At 34.3% G+C, this 20,974-nt stretch overlaps 2 long non-coding RNA genes across 13 annotated transcripts; both read left to right on the forward strand.

The window, feature by feature from the left end:
• The first annotated feature begins 1,072 nt into the window (after window positions 1-1,072).
• LOC144568633 (uncharacterized) lies at window positions 1,073-17,847 on the forward strand. Of its 12 annotated transcripts, none has more exons than XR_013515704.1 (8): window positions 6,719-7,251; window positions 9,799-9,948; window positions 10,315-10,420; window positions 10,717-11,157; window positions 11,604-11,666; window positions 12,099-12,208; window positions 16,254-16,368; window positions 17,696-17,847. It is a non-coding gene; the product is annotated as an uncharacterized LOC144568633 (long non-coding RNA). The 12 variants fall into 12 exon arrangements; XR_013515700.1 differs by having other exon boundaries at window positions 9,799-9,941; window positions 10,311-10,420; XR_013515703.1 differs by having other exon boundaries at window positions 9,799-9,941.
• LOC144568634 (uncharacterized) lies at window positions 4,726-6,707 on the forward strand. Its single transcript, XR_013515705.1, has 3 exons — window positions 4,726-5,810; window positions 6,323-6,437; window positions 6,613-6,707. It is a non-coding gene; the product is annotated as an uncharacterized LOC144568634 (long non-coding RNA).
• Window positions 17,848-20,974: the final 3,127 nt, after the last annotated feature.

Below are 20,974 nucleotides of genomic sequence, written 5' to 3' on the forward strand. Positions count from 1 at the left end.
CCACACTGATTTTTCTCGACTTGTGCTCAATTGGACAACTCAACCGGTACTGTATGTAAATGCAATCCAATTAGGTAACCGTACCACATTTTTGCAACCATATGATCACAATTGACCTTAAATTGCTTTGTTTTAACTATGTTTTAACTATGTTTCAACTAGTTTCAGTTTTTCTTGGTAACTACATTTTAATCACTGATTTTAATAATTAAGTGACTCAGTAGCTTATCAATTGTTCTTGCTAGGTCCCTTGCTCTACCTAGAAAAGAAGTGCCAATATAGAAAGGAAGCGCCAGTACATAAATGATGTGCCAATACGGAGTTCGTCCTTTTATTGTAATGTACCATTGATGAAGAAAAAGGAGCATTATAGAGTTAAATTTATGCACGAATAACACACAGGTACGCGATGCATTGTGAGACATATTCTATTAATTAGTCATTAATAGACTTTAGACAACAGCTTCCCAACATAGCAATATATTTAAGAAGTTAAAGAAAAATGAAGTGCAAATGAGACCCCACTAGGACAAGGTCAAAATAGGGTAGATTTACTTGGAACATTATTTGTCTTGGGAAACTAACTGCAAAATCCTCTATTTTTTATTGGTCCAATTGCTTGCTTTCTGGATAATTTGGGTGCATTTGTCAGAATTGTCAATTTGACACAGATTCTGGTCGTTAGTTATCTCGCATTTCTCGTCATTGGTTGTTTCTTTCTTATAGAACAATACTAACCTTCTAAAACGGTGCGTACAACAACTCTTGTATAGCTTTTTAAAGATATGCTGATGGAGGTGCTGCTCCGAATGTGGTTCGCAACCCTTTTGCAAGATAAGTTTCTTTAAATATTTCTCTGTCTCAAGATAATTAGAAAATCAAAGCATACATGCTTGTTGTGCATATATACTGAGAAGTTTTAAATAACTGTGCATTATATATTTATAACGTCAGTTACCTTATTTCAGTTTCAACTAAAGATTGTCTCTTTAGCTGAAGTACTTCATGATCAGAAGTTGCGTGCAACCATGGTGTGGTGACTTCGGAAAGAAAAGACTGTGATAAGTTTTTCTATTTCTTTATCCAGTTTGAAGTTTGTTCTGGCTTAATTATCTTTGAAAACCCTAATTTAATTCCCATCAAATGCAAAATGGAAGAATCTAGGTTTCCATTCGATATGGTGATTTACACCTGATTTCTAGTTTCTGCATGTTCTGCTTTCCTAAGCCATGACTTTCTTGTGTTAAATCAAAATAGCGACGAATCAGAAACAAATAGAAAACCATAAAGGAGTACTTTTATGCCCAAATTAAGCCCTTAGTTTTTTTTTTTTTACTTTCTATGACCCCTGGTTTGCACCAGCACTGTACTAAAATTACGGCTAACTAGTTTGCACAAGTAATTTTCCCTTTTGGTTGTCTTTTTTTTGTAAAATCAACTAACTTACAAGCAGCTTATATTTTGATTGAAATTTAGGAAGATGCTGCCGAGGCATGCGTGAAGCAACTTGTTTTCTGACAAGGTTTTGAGACTGCTCCAATAGACACTGTGCAGTTCACCGAGGAGTTGAAACCAAGGTTGGCAAGGTTATTTTGTATCTTAAATGATTTTTTTTATTTAGATATATAGTTTTTTGTTGTAAATGATCATTCTTGCATTTGTTTCTGTTAATATTTGTTGAAAAAATTGGAGTTCACCATTAAGGATGGCAAGGTGGATTGTTGAAAAGGGTCAAATCTGTTCAGCAACGCATCTCTGATAGAAAATTTTAAGACAAAAGAGGAAACCTGCATGATATATTTTTGGTCCATAACATTTTATTTACATTTGTTATTCTTGTTCTTTTTCTGGTTGACCACTAATTTTTTTATCAAAATTTTGTAGGTGCAGGAATTAGGCACATGAATTAGCTCTCTTAGGCAATACATTTTCCTTTTTGGTCGTCTTTTTGTAAAATCTACTAACTTAGGAGAAACTTATATTTTGACTGACATATAGAAAGATGCTGCTGACGCATGTGCCAAGCATGTTGTTTTCTGACAAGGCTTAGAGACTGCTCCAACAGAGACTGTGCAGTTCTACGGAGGGGTTCACACCAAGGCTGGCAAGGTGATTTTGGATTTTTAATGATATTTTTTTTTAAGATATATAATTTTGTATTGTACCAGCACAGTATTAAAATTGTACCACCTTCTGGTCTGTACAAGCACAATACTAAATTTGCTTTAGCTGCTGTAATTTGGGTACTTATTTCAGAATTGTCATTTTGAATTCTAATTATGGTCATTAGTTATATCGATTTTGTTGTCATTAATTGTTTCTTTCTTACAGAACAATACTAACCTTCTAAAACGGTGTGTACAACAACTCTTGTATATCTTTTTAAAGTTATGATGAGGGAGGTACTGCTCCGAATGCAGTTCGGAAAATTTTGCAATATAAGTTTGTTTAAATATTTCTCTATCTCAAGTAAGATAAATTTGACAATCAAAGCATACATGCATGTTGTGCGTGCATTATATATTTAGGACGACGAATTACCATATTTCAGTTTCAACTAAAGATGGTCTGTCACTAGCTGGAGTACTTCATGACCTGAAGTTGGGTGCAAGCAAGGTAGTGCAGGAAGTTTCCTTATTTCAATCAGAAGTTGCATGCAAGCATGGTGGTGATTTCTGAAAGAAAAGACAGTGATAAGTTTTTTTCTATTTCTTTATGTAGTTTCAAGTTTGTTTTGGCTTAATTATCTTTGAGAACCCTAATTTAAATCCCATCAAATGGGAAATGGAAGAATCTAGGTTTCCATTCGATTTGGTGATTTATACCTGCTTTTACTCGCCCTAAGGTAATTAGTCATGCATGCTTCTTAAAAAAGGCATGTTCTCCTTTCCTAATCCCTGACTTTCTTGTGTTAAATCAAAATAGCGACGAAACAGAAACAAATAGAAAACCACAAAGGCCGTTACTGGTACCAGTACTTTTATGCCCAAATTAAACCCTTTGTTTTTTTTAGATATATAGTTTTGTATTGTACCAGCACAGTACTAAAATTGTACCACCTTTTGCTTTGCACAGGCACAGTACTAAAATTGCTTAAGGCTGCTGTAATTTGGGTACTTATTATGGTTGTCATTTTGACATCTTATTTCAGTTTCAACTAAACATTGTTTGACTCTAGCTGAAGTACTTCATGATCAGAAGTTAATTGCAAGCATGGTGGTGATTTCCGAAAGATAAGACAGTGATAAGTTTTGTCTATTTCTTTATGCAGTTTAAACTTTTTAGTTTTGGCTTTATCTTTGGAAAGCGAAATTTAATTCCCATTAAATGGGACATGGAAGAATCTGGATTTCCATTTGATTTGTAGTTTGTTTAATCAAAATAGCGACAAAACATAAACAAATAGAAAACCATAAAGTCCGTGACTGGTACCGTTACTTTTATGCCAAATTAAACCCTTTTCTTTCGTCCATAGCATTTTCTTTATATTTGATATTCTTGTTATATGTTAATCACTAATTTTTTTTATCAAAATTTTGTAGCTACAGGAAGTGGGCACATGCATTAGCTCTCTTGGGTGGGCCCACACTGAATTTTCTCGACTTGTGCTCAATTGGACAACTCAGCCGGGACTGTATGTAAATGCAAACCAATTCGGTAACCTTACCGCATTTTTGCAACCATATTATCACAATTGACCTTAAATTGCTTCGTTTTAACTATGTTTCAACTAGTTTCAGTTTTTCTTGGTCTACCTAGAAATGAAGTGCCAGTACGAAAATGAAGTGCCAATATAGAAAGGAAGGGCCAGTACAAAAATGATGTGCCAATATGGAGTTTGTCCTTTTATTGTAATGTACCATTGATGGAGAAAAAAGAGCATTATAGAGGTAACTTTATGCACGGATAACACACAGGTATGCGATGCATTGTAAGACTTATTCTGTTAATTAGTCATTGAGAGACATCAGACAACAGCTTCTCAACATAGACTTTATGGTGCTGGAGGTGCTGCTCCGAATGTGGTTTGGAAAATTTTGCAAGATAAGTTTCTTTAAATATTTCTCATTCTCAAGTAAGATAAATTAGACAATCAAAGCATACATGCTTGTTGTGCATATATACTGAGAAGTTTTAAATAAGCATGCAGTATATACTGCATATTCATAACAATGAATTACCTTATTTCAGTTTCAACTAAAGATTGTCTGTCACTTGCTGGAGTACTTCATGATTTGAAGTTGGGTTCAGGCATGATGGTGATTTCCTCGAGAAAAGAGAGTGATAATTTTTTTTTCTATTCTTTCGTCCGTAAAATTTTTCGTCCATAGCATTTTATTTACATTTGTTATTCTTGTTCTATTTCTTGTTAATCACTAACTTTTTTATTAATATTTTGTTGGTGCAGCAAGTGGATACATGCATTAGCTCTCTTGGTTGGGCCCACACTTGATTTTTCTCGATTGGTGCTCAATTGGACAACTAAGCCGGGACTGTATATAAATGCAATCCAATTTAGGTAACCTTACCGTATTTTTGAAACCATATAATCACAATTGACCTTAAATTGCTTCGTTTTAACTATGTTTCAACTAGTTTCAGTTTTTCTTGGTAACTACATTTTAATCACCGATTTTAATGATTAAGTGACTCAGTAGCTTGTCAATTGTTCTAGTCAGGTCCCTTGCTCTACCTAGAAATGAAGTGCCTGTACGGAAATGAGGTGCCAGCTGCCAATATAGAAAGGAAGCGTCGGTACAGAAATGAAGTGCCAATACAGAGTTCATCCCTTTATTGTAATGTAACATTGATGGAGAAAAAAGAGCATTATAGAGGTAACTTTATGCACAAAAAACACACAGGTATGCGATTCATTGTAAGACTTATTATATTAATTAGTCATTGAGAGACTTTAGACAACAGCTTCCCAACATAGCAATATATTTTAGAAGTTAAATTAGAGAAGAATGAAGTGCAAATGAGACCCCACTAGGACAACGTCAAAATAGGGAAGGTTTACTTGAACATTACTTGTCTTGGGAAACTAATTGCAAAATCCTCCATTTTTTTATCGTTCCAATTGCATAAGGCTGCTGTCTGGATAATTTAGGTACTTACATCAGAATTGTCAATTTAACTAAAGATTGTCTGACTAAAGATGAGTTACCTTATTTCAGGTTAACTAAAGATTGTCTTACTCTGGTTGAAGTACTTCATGATCAGAAGTTGTGTGTAAGCATGGTAGTGATTTCCGAAGGAAAAGACAGTGATAAGTTATTTCTATTTCTTTATGTAGTTTCAAGTTTGTTTTGGCTTAATTATTTTTGAAAACCCAAAGCTAAATCCTATCAAATGGGAAATGGAAGAATCTAGGTTTCCATTTGATATTGTGATTTATACCTGATTTCTTGTTTCGGCATGTTCTCCTTTCCTAAGCCCTGACTTTCTTGTGTTAAATCAAAATAGCGACGAAACAGAAACAAGCAGAAAACCATAAAGGCTGTTGCCGGTACCAGTACTTTTATGGCCAAATTAAACCCTTTGTTTTGTTTTTTTTATTCCTTTCTATGATCCCTGGTTTGCACCAGCACGTACTAAAATTACGGCTAACTAGTTTACACAGGTCATTTTCCCTTTTGGTTGTCTTTTTTTGTAAAATCTACTAACTTACAAGCAACTTATATTTTGATTGGAATTTAGGAAGATGCTGCCAAGGCATGCGTGAAGCAACTTGTTTTCTGACAAGGTTTAGAGCTTGCTCCAACAGAGACTGTGCAGTTCGCTGAGGGGTTCAAACCAAGGCTGGCAAGGTGATATTTGATTTTTAATGATATTTTTTTAGATATATAGTTTTGTGTTGTACCAGCAGAGTACTAAAATTGTACCACCTTTTGGTTTGCACAGGCACAGTACTAAAATTGCTTAAGGATGCTGTAATTTGGGTACTTATTTCAGAATTGTCATTTTGACTTGTGTGCAAGCATGGTGGTGATTTCCGAAAGAAAGGACAGTGATAAGTTTTTTCTATTTCTTTATGCAGTTTTTACTTATAAGTTAGTTTTGGTTTAATTATCTTTGAAAAGAAAAATTTAATTCCCATCAAATGAGACATGGAAGAATCTGGATTTCCATTTGATTTGTAGTTTGTTTAATCAAAATAGCGACAAAACATAAACAAATAGAAAACCATAAAGGCTGTGACTGGTACCAGTACTTTTATGCCAAATTAAACCCTTTTTTTTCGTCCATAACATTTTGTTTGCATTAGTTATTCTTGTTCTATTTCTTGTTAATTACTATTTTTTTTATCAAAATTTTGTAGCTGCAGGAAGTGGGCACATGCATTAGCTCTCTTGGGTGGGCCCCCACTGATATTTATTGACTTGTGCTCAATTGGACAACTCAGCTGGGACAGTATGTAAATGCAATCCAATTATGTAACCTTACCGCATTTTTGCAACCATGTTTCAACTAGTTTTAAGATCACAATTGACCTTAAATTGCTTCGTTTTAACTATGTTTCAACTAGTTTCAGTTTTTCTTCGTAACTACATTTTAATCACTTATTTTAATAATTAAGTGACTCTGTAGCTTGTCAATTGTTCTTGTTAGGTCCCTTGATCTACCTAGAAATGAAGTGCCAGTACGAAAATGAAGTGCCAATATAGAAAGGAAGCGCCTGTGCAGAAATGATTTGCCAATACGGAGTTCGTAACACACAGGTATGCGATGCATTATAAGACTTATTCTGTTAATTAGTCATTGAGAGACTTTAAATAACAGCTTCCCCAACATAGAAATATATTTAAGAAATTAAATTAGAGAAGAACGAAGTGCAAATGAGACCCCACTAGGACAAGGTCAAAATAGGGTAGGTTTACTTGAACATTATTTGTCTTGGGAAACTAACTGCAAAATCCTCTATTTTTTTATTGGTCCAATTGCTTGCTGTCTGGATAATCTGGGTACATGTGTCAGAATTATAAATTTGACACTAATTTCGGTCGTTAGTTATCTCGCTTTTGTTGTCACTAGTTGTTTCTTTCTTACAGAACAATACTGATCTTCTAAAACGGTGCGTACAACAAACAACTCTTGTAATACTTTTTAAAGATATGCTGCTGGAGGTGCTGCTCTGAATGTGGTTCGCAACCCTTTTGCAAGATAAGTTTCTTTAATTATTTCTCTATCTCAAGTAAGATAAATCAGACGACCAAAACAAACATGCTTGTTGTGCGTATATACTGAGAAGTTTTAAATAACCGTGCATTATATATTTATAACGTCAGTTACCTTATTTCAGTTTCAACTTTCAACTAAAGATTCTCTGTTTCTAGCTGAAGTACTTCATGATCAGAACTTGCGTGCAAGCATGGTAGTGATTTTCGAAAGAAAAGACAGTGATAATTTTTTTCTATTTCTTTATCCAGTTTCAAGTGTGTTTTGGCTTAGTAATTTTTGAAAACCCTAATTTAAATCCCATCAAATGGAAATGGAAGAATTTAGGTTTCCATTCGATATGGTGGCTTATACCTGATTTCTAGTTTTGGCATGTTCTCCTTTCCTAAGCCCTGACTTTCTTTTTTGGTTAACCACTAATTTTTTGATCAAAATTTTGAAGGTGCAGGAGGTGGGTACATGAATTAGCTCTCCTATGTGGGCCCACACTGATATTCCTCGACCTGTGGTCAATTGGACAACTCAGCCGGGGCTGTATGTAAGTGCAATGCAATTATAGGTAACCTTGCTCCTTTTTTGAAACCATATGATCACAAATGTCGTTAAATGCTTCATTTTAGCTATGTTTCAATTAGTTTCGGTTTTTCATGGTAACTACATTTTTATCACTGATTTTTATAATTTAAGCGACTAATTAGCTTGTCAATTGTTCTAGTTAGGTCCCTTGCTCAAGCTAGAAATGAAGTGCCTGTATGGAAATGAAGGGCCAGTATAGAAATGAAGCGGAAGTACAGAAATGAAGTGCCAATACGGAGTTTGTCCTTTCGTTCATGGAGAAAAAATAGCATTATACCGGGAACTTTATGCACGAAGAACACATAGGTACACGATGCTTTGTAAGACTTATTCTTTTAATTAGTCATTTAGAGACATTAGACAAACAGCTTCCCCAACATAGCAATATATTTAAGAAGTTAAACTAGATAAAAATGAAGAGCAAATGAGGACCCCACTAGGACAAGGTCAAAATAGGGTTGGTTTACTTGAACGTTATTTGTCATGGGAAACTGACTACAAAATCCTCTATCAGGACAAGGTCAAAATAGGGTTGGTTTACTTGAACGTTATTTGTCATGGGAAACTGACTACAAAATCCTCTATCCTTTTATTGGTCCAGTCGCTTAAGGCTGCTGTCCGGATAATTTAGGTACTTAAAATCAGAATTGTCAATTAAGTAAAGATTGTGCGACTAAAGATGAGTTACCTTATTTCAGTTTAATTAAATATTTGTCTGACTCTAGCTGAAGTACTTCATGATCAGAAGTTGCATGCAAGCATGGTGGTGATTTCCGAAAGAAAAGACAGTGATAAGTTTTTTTCTATTTCTTTATCCAGATTGAAGTGTGTTTTGGCTTAGTTATCTTTGAAAACCCTAATTTAAATCCCATCAAATGGGAAATGGAAGAATCTAGGTTTCCATTCGATATGGTCATTTATACCTGATTTCTAGTTTTGGGATGTTCTCCTTTCCTAAGCCCTGACTTTCTTGTGTTAAATCAAAATAGGGACAAAACAGGATCATATAGAAAACCATAGAGGCCGTTACTGGTACCAGTTCTTTTTTGCCCAAATGAAACCCTTTGTTTTGTTTTTTTCTCCTTTCTATGATCCCTGGTTTGCACCAGCACTATACTAAAATTACGGCTAACTAGTTTACACAAGTGATTTTCGTTTTTGGTCATCATTTTGTAAAATCTACTAACTTAGAAGGAACTTATATTTTCACTGAAATATAGAAAGATGCTGCTGAGGCATGCATCAAGCATATTGTTTTCTGACAAGGCATAGAGAATGCTCCAACAGAGACTGTGCAGTTTGCCGAGGGGTTCAAACCAAGGCTGGCAAGGTGATTTTTTATTTTTAATGATATTTTTTTTTTAGATGTATAGTTTTGTATTGTACTAGCATAGTACTAAAATTGGTACCAGTACTTTTATGTGCCATGACTTTCTTGTGTTTAATTAAAATAGCGACGAAACATGAACAAATAGAAAGTCATAAAGGCCGTTATTGGTACCAGTACTTTTATGCTTAAATTAAACCTTGTGTATTTTTTTGCTCCTTTTTATGATCCCTGGTTTGCACCGGCACGGTACTAAATTACGGCTAACTAGTTTACACAAGTCATTTCCCTTATGGTTGTCTTTTTTGTAAAATCTACTAACTTACAAGAAACTTATATTTGGATTGAAATTTAGGAAGTTGCTGCTGAGGCATGCGTGAAGCATCTTGTTTTCTGACAAGGCTTAGAGACTGCTCCAACAGAGACCGTGCAGTTCACCAAGGAGGCTGACAAGGTTATTTTTTATTTTAAATGATATTTTTTTTAGATATATAGTTTTGTATTGTAAATGATCATTCTCGCATCTGTTTCTCTTAATATATATTTGTTGAAAAAAAGGGTCCGATTGCTTAAGGCTTCTGTCCGGATAATGAGACCCCACTAATATAATTAGTCATTTAGAGACTTTAGACAACAACATAGTATTTAAGAAGTTAAATTGTCCGAAAAGTGAAGAGAAAATGAGACCCCACTAGGACAAGGTGAAAATAGGGTAGGTTTTAAAAAACCGTGCGTTATATATTTATCTTGATGAGTTATCTTATTTCAGTTTCAACTAAAGATTGTCTGACTCTAGCTGAAGTACTTCATGATCAGAAGTTGCATGCAAGCATGGTGGTGATTTCCGAAAGAAAAGACAGTGATAAGTTATTATTATTTCTTTATGCAGTTTTAAGTTTGTTTTGGCTTAATTATCTTTGAAAAGCCATATTTAATTCCCATCGAATGGGAAATGGAAGAATGTGGGTTTCCATTTGATTTCTAGTTTGTTCAATCAAAATAGCGACGAAACATAAACAAATAGAAAACCATAAAGGCCGTTACTGGTGCTAGTACCTTTTTGCCCAAATTAAACCCTTTTTTCACCCCTATCTAAGATCCCTGGTTTGCACTAGCGCGGTACTAAAATTTCGGCTTACTAGTATACACAGAGTCATTTTCCCTTTTGATTGTCTTTTTTGTGAAATCTACTAACTTACAAGCAACTTATATTTTGATTGAAATTTAGGAAGATGCTGCCGAGGCATGCGTGAAGCATCTTGTTTTCTGACAATGCTTAAAAACTGCTCCAACAGAGATAGTGCAGTTCACCAAGGAGTTCAAACCAAGGCTGGCACGGTTATTTTTTATATTAAATGATATTTTTTTTAGATATATAGTTTTGTATTGTAAATGATCATCTCGCATTTGTTTCTATTACTATATAATTGTTGAAAAAATGGGAGTTCACCATTAAGGATGGCAAGCTGATTGCTGAAAAGGGTCAACTTTGTTTAGCAATGCATCTCTGATGGCCAATTTTAAGAAAAAAGAGAACCTGCATGATATATTTTCCGTCCATAACATTTTATTTACATTTGTTATTCTTGTTCTATTTATGGTTGACCACTTATTTTTCGATGAAAATTTTGTAGGCGCAGGAGGTAGGTCCATGAATTAGCTCTCCTGGGTGGGCCCACACTGATATTCCTCGACTTGTGGTGAATTGGACAAGTCAGCCAGGGCTGTATGTAAGTGCAACGCAATTAGGTAACCTTGCTCCTTTTTTGAAACCATATGATCACAAATGTCCTTAAATTGCTTCATTTTAGCTATGTTTCAATTTGTTTCGGTTTTTCTTGGTAACTACATTTTAATCACTGATTTTTATAATTTGAGCGACTAATTAGCTTTTCAACTGTTCTAGTCAGGTCCCCTTTGCTCAAGCTAGAAATGAAGTGCCTGTATGGAAATGAAGGGCCAGTATAGAAATGAAGCGGAAGTACAGAAATGGAGTGCCAATAAGGAGTTTGTCCTTTCGTTCATGGAGAAAAAAGAGCATTATACCAGGAACTTTATGCACGAAGAACACATAGGTACACAATGCTTTGTAATACTTATTCTTTTAAGTAGTCATTTAGAGACATTAGACAAACAGCTTCACCAACATAGCAATATATTTAAGAAGTTAAACTAGAGAAAAATGAAGAGCAAATGAGGACCCCACTAGGACAAGGTCAAAATTGGGTTGGTTTACTTGAACATTATTTGTCATGGGAAACTGACTACAAAATCATGTATTCTTTTATTGGTCCAAATGAGGACCCACTAGGACAAGGTTAAAATAGGGTTGGTTTACTTGAACATTATTTGTCAGGGGAAACTGACTACAAAATCCTCTATTCTTTTATTGGTCCAATCGCTTAAGGCTGCTGTCCGGATAAGTTAGGTACTTAAATCAGAATTGTCAATTAACTAAAGATTGTCCGACTCAAGATGAGTTACTTTATTTCCGTTTATTTAAATATTTGTCTGACTCTAGCTGAAGTACTTCATGATCAGAAGTTGCGTGCAAGCATGGTATTGATTTCCGAAAGAAAAGACAGTGGTAAGTTTTTTTCTATTTCTTTATCCAGTTTGAAGTGTGTTTTGGCGTAGTTATCTTTGAAAACCCTAATTTAAATCCCATCAAATGGAAAATGGAAGAATCTAGGTTTCCATTCAATATGGTGATTTATACCTGATTTCTAGTTTCAGGATGTTGTCCTTTCCTAAGCCCTGTCTTTCTTGTGTGAAATCAAAATAGCGACGAAACAGAAACATATAGAAAACCATAGAGGCCGTTACTGGTACCAGTACTTTTTTGCCCAAATTAAACCCTTTGTTTTGTTTTTTTCTCCTTTCTATGATCCCTGGTTTGCACCAGCACTATACTAAAATTACGGCTAACTTGTTTACACAAGTGATTTTCGTTTTTGGTCATCTTTTTGTACAATCTACTAACTTAGAAGGAACTTATATTTTGACTGAAATATAGAAAGATGCTTCTGAGGCATGCATCAAGCATATTGTTTTCTGACAAGGCATAGAGATTGCTCCAATAGAGACTGTGCAGTTTGCCGAGGGATTCAAACCAAGGCTGGCAAGGTGATTTTTTATTTTTAATGATATTTTTTTTAGATGTATAGTTTTGTATTGTACTAGCATAGTACTAAAATTGGTACCAGTACTTTTATGTGCCATGACTTTCTTGTGTTTAATCAAAATAGCGACGAAACAGGAACAAATAGAGAGTCATAAAGGCCGTTATTGGTACCAGTACTTTTATGCTTAAGTTAAACCTTGTGTATTTTTTTGTTCCTTTTTATGATCCTTGGTTTGCACCGGCACGGTACTAAATTACGGCTAACTGGTTTACACAAGTCATTTCCCTTTTGGTTGTCTTTTTTGTAAAATCTACCAACTTACAAGAAACTTATATTTGGATTGAAATTTAGGAAGTTGCTGCCGAGGCATGCGTGAAGCATCTTGTTTTTTGACAAGGCTTAGAGACTGCTCCAACAAAGACCGTGCAGTTCACCGAGGAGGCTGGCAAGGTTTTTTTTATTTTAAATGATATTTTTTTTAGATATATAGTTTTGTATTGTAAATGATCATTCTCGCATCTCTTAATATATATTTGTTGAAAAAATGGGTCCGATTGCTTAAGGCTGCTGTCCGGATAATGAGACCCCACTAATATAATTAGTCATTTAGAGACTTTAGACAACAACATAGTACTTAAGAAGTTAAATTATCCGAAAAGTGAAGAGAATGTGGGTGATTTTCGAAAGAAAAGACAGTGATAAGTTTTTTCTATTTCTTTATGCAATTTTAAGTTTGTTTTGGCTATATTATCTTTGAAAAGCCATATTTAATTCCCTTCAAATGGGAAATGGAAGAATGTGGGTCTCCATTTGATTTCTAGTTTGTTCAATCAAAATAGCGACGAAACATAAACAAATAGAAAGCCATAAAGGCCGTTACTGGTGCCAGTACCTTTTTGCCCAAATTAAACCCTTTTTCCCCCTATCTATGGTCCCTGGTTTGCACCAGCAGGGTACTAAAATTTCGGCTAACTAGTATACACAAAATCATTTTCCCTTTTGGTTGTCTTTTTTGTGAAATCTAATAACTTTCAAGCGACTTATATTTTGATTGAAATTTACGAAGATGCTGCCGAGCCTTGCGCGAAGCATCTTGTTTTCTGACAGTGCTTAAAAACTCCTCCAACAAAGATAGTGCAGTTTACCAAGGAGTTCAAACAAAGGCTGGCAAGGTTATTTTTTATTTTAAATGATATTTTTTTTAGATACATAGTTTTTAATTGTAAACGATCATCTCGCATTTGTTTCTATTACTATATAATTGTTGAAAAAATGGGAGTTCACCATTAAGGATGGCAAGGTGATTGCTGAAAAGGGTCAACTATGTTTAGCAATGCATCTCTGATGGCCAATTTTAAGACGAGAACCTGTATGATATATTTTCAGTCGATAACATTTTATTTACATTTGTTATTCTTGTTCTATTTATGGTTAACCACTAATTTTTTGATCAAAATTTTGAAGGTGCAGGAGGTGGGTACATGAATTAGCTCTCCTATGTGGGACCACACTGATATTCCTCGACTTGTGGTCAATTGGACAACTCAGCCGGAGCTGCATGTAAGTGCAATGCAATTAGGTAACCTTGCTCCTTTTTTGAAACCATATGATCACAAATGTCGTTAAATGCTTCATTTTAGCTATGTTTCAATTAGTTTCGGTTTTTCTTGGTAACTACATTTTTATCACTGATTTTTATAATTTAAGCGACTAATTAGCTTGTCAATTGTTCTAGTCAGGTCCCTTGCTCAAGCTAGAAATGAAGTGCCTGTATGGAAATGCATCAAGCATCATCAAGCATATTTTGACTGAAATATAGAAAGATGCTGCTGAGGCATGCATCAAGCATATTGTTTTTTGACAAGGCATAGAGAGTGTGCTCCAATAGAGACTGTGCAGTTTACCAAGTGGTTGAAACCAAGGCTGGCAAGGTGATTTTTTATTTTTAATGATATTTTTTTTAGATGTATAGTTTTGTATTGTACTCGCATAGTACTAAAATTGGTACCAGTACTTTTATGTGCCATGACTTTCTTGTGTTTAATCAAAATAGCGACGAAACAGGAACAAATAGAGAGTCATAAAGGCCGTTATTGGTACCAGTACTTTTATGCTTAAGTTAAACCTTGTGTATTTTTTGTTCCTTTTTATGATCCCTGGTTTGCACCGGCACGGTACTAAATTACGGCTAACTGGTTTACACAAGTCATTTCCCTTTTGGTTGTCTTTTTTGTAAAATCTACCAACTTACAAGAAACTTATATTTGGATTGAAATTTAGGAAGTTGCTGCCGAGGCATGCGTGAAGCATCTTGTTTTCTGACAAGGCTTATAGACTGCTCCAACAGAGACCGTGCAGTTCACCGAGGAGGCTGGCAAGGTTATTTTTTATTTTAAATGATATTTTTTTTAGATATATAGTTTTGTATTGTAAATGATCATTCTCGCATCTGTTTCTGTTAATATATATTTGTTGAAAAAATGGGTCCGATTGTTTAAGGCTGCTGTCCGGATAATGAGACCCCACTAATATAATTAGTCATTTAGAGACTTTAGACAACAACATAGTATTTAAGAAGTTAAATTGTCCGAAAAGTGAAGAGAAAATGAGACCCCACCAGGACAAGGTCAAAATAGGGTAGGTTTAAATATTATTTGTCTTGGGAAACTAACTGCAAAATCCTCTATTTTTTGTCGGTCCAATTGGTAAGGCTGCTGTCCCGATAATTTGGGTACTTATATCAGAATTGTCAATTTGACTCTAATTGCGGTTGTTAGTTATCTCGCTTGTGTCCTCCTTAATTGTTTCTTTCTTACAGAACAATACTAACCTTCTAGAACGGTGCTGCTCTGAATGTGGTCTGGAAAATTTTTGCAAGATAAGTTTCTTTAAATATTTTTCTATCTCAAGATAAATTGGACAATGTAAACTTACATGCTTGTTCTGCGTATACACCGAGAAGTTTTAAAAAACCATGCGTTATATATTTATATTGACGAGTTATCTTATTTCAGTTTCAACTAAAAATTGTCTGACTCTAGGTGAAGTACTTCATGATCAGATGTTGCATGCAAGCATGGTGGTGATTTCCGAAAGAAAAGACAGTGATAAGTTTTTTCTGTTTCTTTATGCAGTTTTAAGTTTGTTTTGGTTTAATTATCTTTGAATAGCCAAATTTAATTCCCATCAAATGGGAAATGGAAGAATGTGGGTTTCTAAAGAGAAATAGAAATGTGTCTAAAAATGAATTGTATTCGTTCCTTTGTTCTTTTGAGCCTATATAAACGTCACAATTACATTCGTAACCCTACGGTTCTCTATAATTGCTTTCTTACCAATATAACCCTATAGTTACTATTAATGCAATAAACACACATAAATCTCAACAGTTTCCATTTGATTTCTAGTTTGTTCAATCAAACGTAAGATAAACAAATAGAAAACCATAAAGGCCGTTACTGGTGCCAGTACCTTTATGCCCAAATTAAACCCTTTTTTCCCCCTCTCTATGATCCCTGTTTTGCACCAGCACGGTACTAAAATTTCGGTTAACTAGTATACACAAAGTCATTTTCCCTTTTGGTTGTCTTTTTTGTGAAATCCACTAACTTACAAGCAACTTATATTTTGATTGAAATTCAGGAAGATGCTGCCGAGGCATGCGTGAAGCATCTTGTTCTCTGACATTGCTTAAAAACTGCTCGAACAGAGATAGTGCAGTTCACCAAGGAGTTCAAACGAAGGCTGGCAAGGTTATTTTTTATTTTAAATGATATTTTTTTTAGATACATAGTTTTTTATTGTAAAGGATCATCTCGCATTTGTTTCTATTAATATATATTTGTTGTAAAAATGGGGGTTCACCATTAAGGATGATAAGGTGATTGCTGAAAAGGGTCAACTTTGTTTAGCAACGCATCTCTGATGGCCAATTTTAAGACAAAATAGAACCTACATGATATATTTTGTCCATAACATTTTATTTACATTTGATATTCTTGTTCTATTTATGGTTAACCACCAATTTTTTGATCAAAATTTTGTAGGTGCAGGAGGTGGGTACATGAATTAGCTCTCCTGGGTGGGCCCACACTGATATTCCTCGACTTGTGGTCAATTGGACAACATAGCCGGGGCTACATGTAAGTGCAATCCAATTAGGTAACCTTGCCCCTTGTTTGAAACCATATGATCACAAATGTCCTTATGTTGCCTCATTTTAGCTATGTTTCAATTAGTTTCAGTTTTTCTTGGTAACTATATTTTAATCACTGATTTTTATAATTTAAGCGACTCAGTAGCTTAATTGTTCTAGTTAAGAAGTGCCAGTATGGAAATGAAGTGCCAGTATAGAAATGAAGCGGAAGTACAGAAATGAAGTGCCAATACGGAGTTTGTCCTTTCGTTGCTGAACGAAGTTGACCCTTTTCAACAATCACCTTGCCAGCCTTGGTTTGAACTCTTCAGTGATGAAGTGCCAGTATAGAAATGAAGCGGAAGTACAGAAATGAAGTGCCAATACGGAGTTTGTCCTTTCGTTGCTGAACGAAGTTGACCCTTTTCAACAATCACTTTGCCAGCCTTGGTTTGAACTCCTCAGTGAACTGCACAGTCTCTGTTCGAGCAGTCTCTGAGCCTTATAAGAAAACAAGATGCTTTTACTCCAGATAATTTAACCTAAAGCTAATTCTCTAATCTATAGCATTTTAATCTATATCTATTCTGTAAAAACCAAAAGTTCTTTTATTTGGTTTTTTTTTCAATAAAACCTTTTGAATTTCCAATAAAAAGTGATTTTACTAAAGAACAGATTTTTAGTGTAGTTAAATATGCTTTCTTTCTCTAGATATTTCTACGAATACGTTTTTTTGACATAGAAGTACTTTTTTTTGGAACTACCATTGAAAGGAAGTGTTTTTTTATGTTTTGTATGTGAAAGACATTTTTTGTTCAAAAGAAAGAATTAAGAATTATTTATTATATTATTCTTTTATATTTTCTAATATAAATAAAATATCTAAGCTAAGAGGAAAGAATTCTTTGATATTTTTTTGATCTAACTTTTAAAAAATAATAAATAATTTATTTTCATTTCTATTATTTGGTATTTAAATGAAAGACAAAGAAAAAGAGGATAAAATAATAAAAAAACAATGGAGAATCTTATATAAATTAAAAATAATATATTTATATATAACTTGACTAAAAAGAAAAGACTAACATTTTATTTACTTTTGTTATTCTTGTTCTATTTCTGGTTGTCCACTAATTTTTTATCAAAATTTTGTAGGTGCAGGAAGTGTGCACATGCATCAGCTCTCTTGGGTGGGCCCACACTGATTTTCCTTGACTTTTGCTCAATTGGACAACTCAGCCAGGACTATATGTAAATGCTATCCAATTAGGTAACCTTGCCCCGTTTTAACTATGTGAACTAATTCAGTTTTTTTTGGTAAATATATTTTAATCACCAATTTTAATAATTTAGCGACTCAGTAGCTTGTCAATTTTTCTAGTGAGGTCCCTTGCTCAACCTAGCAATGAAGTGCCAGTATAGAAATGAAGCGCTAGTACAGAAATGAAGTGCCAATACGGAGTTCGTTCTTTTTTATTGTAATGTATATGGAGAAAAAAGAGCATTATAGTGGTATGCATGAAGAACACACAGGTACGCGACGCATTGTAAGACTTTTACTCTATTAATTAGTCATTTAGAAACTTTAGACAACAGCTTCCCAACATAGCAATATATTTAAGAAGTTAAATTGGAGAAAATTGAATTGCAAATGAGACCCCCATTAGAACAAGGTCAAAATAGGGTAGGTGTAATTAAACATTATTTTGTTCTTTGTTTTCAAGTTTGTGTTGGCTTATTTGTCAATATCCTAATTGAATTCACACCAAATGAGAACTTAAAGAGTCTAGGACATACCATAAATCTAATTAACGCCTATGCTTAGTTTCTGGATGTTAGTTCCAATTTTGTTGAGCTTGACTTTGTGTTCCATAAGAGTGCAAATAAACTGAAAGAAATGACTGAGTATATGATGGTAAGCTCACAACATCGATAACCAACAAAGCAATGACTGAGTATATGATGGTAACTAACCCTTTTTCTTATTTTTACAGTGTTGTTGGTTAATCTCAGCTTTTGTCATGATGGGGCTTTTTTGTTTGGGCAGTCAGAAAATCGAGGCTGAAGATTACTAGTGACTCAGTCCAAGTAAGAATCTAGCTTTTCTATACTGTAATTTGTAACTAATAGCAAAATTAACCCAGCCCAAGTGAAATTTGTTTCCAAAAATGGACAACAACGTGTGCGAACTTTATTACCTTTGCTTCCAGTTACCTGAAAACCTGCATTTTTATGAAGGTAGGCACAATGGTCATGACCTATCTAGTAGAAGTGCAGCTCTGATATGGATTCTATCAAATGCTCAACATTTTCAATTTAAATTGATTAGATATGGATTCTAGTACATTGGAGCATGAAGCACTTTTTAGCTGTTTAAATTTAAGGGCGTTCTTGGGTCAGTACCAGAGATGCACAGAGACTAACTCTTTTTGTGTTTATACAGCTTGCAGCACATATTTATCTTGTCTGCTAAAGAATAAGAATATACTGGTTATGGGCTTGGATATGAGCACTAGGTTCCTTCAATACTAACTACCGATAGAATAGTGAATAGCAGATATCTCATTCTTCAACTGGAACAGATGTGCCAGACATTAAACAAACAGTGTGGAAAAGAACGAGAGCTCTCTTTTACCTATGGAACCAGGAGACTCTTTCGCCTGATGAAAAGTGTTGTCCATTTTACCCTCTAATATACTCTCTCACATTGAACATACTTTATCTTTGCTCTCTCAGCTGGATAACTGACACAAGAAATTGGCTTCTCTCAGACCTTTTATGTGGCCTCCGATGAGCTCAAGCAGCTGACCTAGCCTGACAGAATGTCCTCTCTTGATCTATCTGTTATCACCTGATTCGACATTTTCTCACCTTGTTTCTTTCTGTCTCCATCAGACTTGGTAATGCATATCCTAACCAACCTATTTTTTTTTAAGGTTGATGGATGATTAGTGACCAAATTTTAGAAATAGAAGTCATATAGCAATTTACAATAGTCAAGTGAAATAAAATGAAAAAAAGATTATATCAATAAATATCATGACCAATTGTAGAGCCTATTTGAAATCACTTCCAGTTCTACCTCTTCAATAAATCTTCCTATCGGTGTGGTTTTACTTGAGAAAATTCTTTAATTTTCGTACCTTCAGTGAACCCAATGGCCAACCATCTGCAAATAATCCCATTGTTGAGTTTTTAGTGTTTGCAAGATCATTCTATTACCACACCAAGTTTTAATTGTGTTTTTATGTGAAAATGTGATGTACAAATTGAATTGGAAATGGAATGAGATGAAAGAACAATTCCAAAATAGGTGGTAGGTCGTTTCAAACTCTGTTTTGGCAGAGGCAGCAAGAGGGTTTGTTGGAATGTCATTCCAGAGCAGACTTATCTCTTCATGAGAGGTCGGCTCATAAATAATTGTGATAGGGGGCTGGATAAATAATTGTGATGTAATTTTATTTTATGAGGGAGACTAATAGTATTTTTTTTTGTAAAAATTTAAATTTTTAAATGGCAAAACTGAAAAGTTCCAATTTTTGGGGGGTGCCCTTCCTAATTTGATAACATCCCTAAAAAATTTAGACAGTTGCATAACTAAAACACGAACAATAGAGAATGACATTTGGATATCTTGACAAAACCATGCTCACTTTAGTAGCACAGTTTAGTGTATTTAAATAAGCTCTTTTTATATCTTTTCCAAGAATCTTAAATTTTGCTGGGCTATTTTAAGAGGAGCTTTTGCTTTTGCATGCAATCCCTAACCCTATATTCTTAAATTAACTGTATCTATGTCAGAGATCTGCGGAAAAGGTGGCACTACAACAGTAAAAACATTTAAAAACAAAAACGAGAGTTTAAAAAATGAAAACATTGAAAATGGAAACTTGTTTCCTGTTTTCAAAAAGAGAATGAAAAATAAAAAGGGTGCCAAGGGTGCCCTGAGTTAGTTTTATTTTTGTTTTAGTTTCTTAGTTCCCTTGCTGTTTTTTTTATCAAGTTATTTGTTTAATTAAATGGTTTGGTTTGGCGGAGGCTTCTTGACTGGAGAGAAAGAACTAGATTTTTTTTTTAAATCCAGTCTCTGGAGAAAGAAGAAAATCACTTCGGGTGGTATGTTTATTTTTTTTTTTCCTTTTTACATTCTTGTGTTTTGTAGATGATAATTATCAGTTTAGGATTTGTTGTTCTTTATTTCAGTTAGTTCACAAGTAGAAAAAATTGCACGAGTTACATACATATGTACACCTCAATTGGGGCCTGTAAAATCTGAAACATGAATTCCCTTTAATTATGGTCTTGAAAAAAATTCCTTTCCAAAGATTTGGAAGGATTGTTATTTATGTAACAAATATTGATGCGGTTAAAAAAAAATCCAGTCATCTGCAAATTGACAATAATGTCTGGCTTAGACAACTGAACTGGGCCCAGCAACATTAAAATGATGCCTGATTTTTGTTTTAAAAGAGCTGGTCATCGTGGACATAAAGACTGATAATGCATTTGAATCAAATTGTAACTATGAGGCAGTTGATCATAAGGGGCGCTTGGGAGATGGTGAGTGTTTGAGATGATGCAGGTCCAATTTTCTGGAGTTCTCCAACTTTTTTTTTTTTTTGCTATGTAATT

The sequence above is a fragment of the Carex rostrata genome, chromosome 17 (assembly GCF_964058835.1).
Source record: "Carex rostrata chromosome 17, lpCarRost1.2, whole genome shotgun sequence".
Classification (NCBI taxonomy): Eukaryota; Viridiplantae; Streptophyta; class Magnoliopsida; order Poales; family Cyperaceae; genus Carex; species Carex rostrata.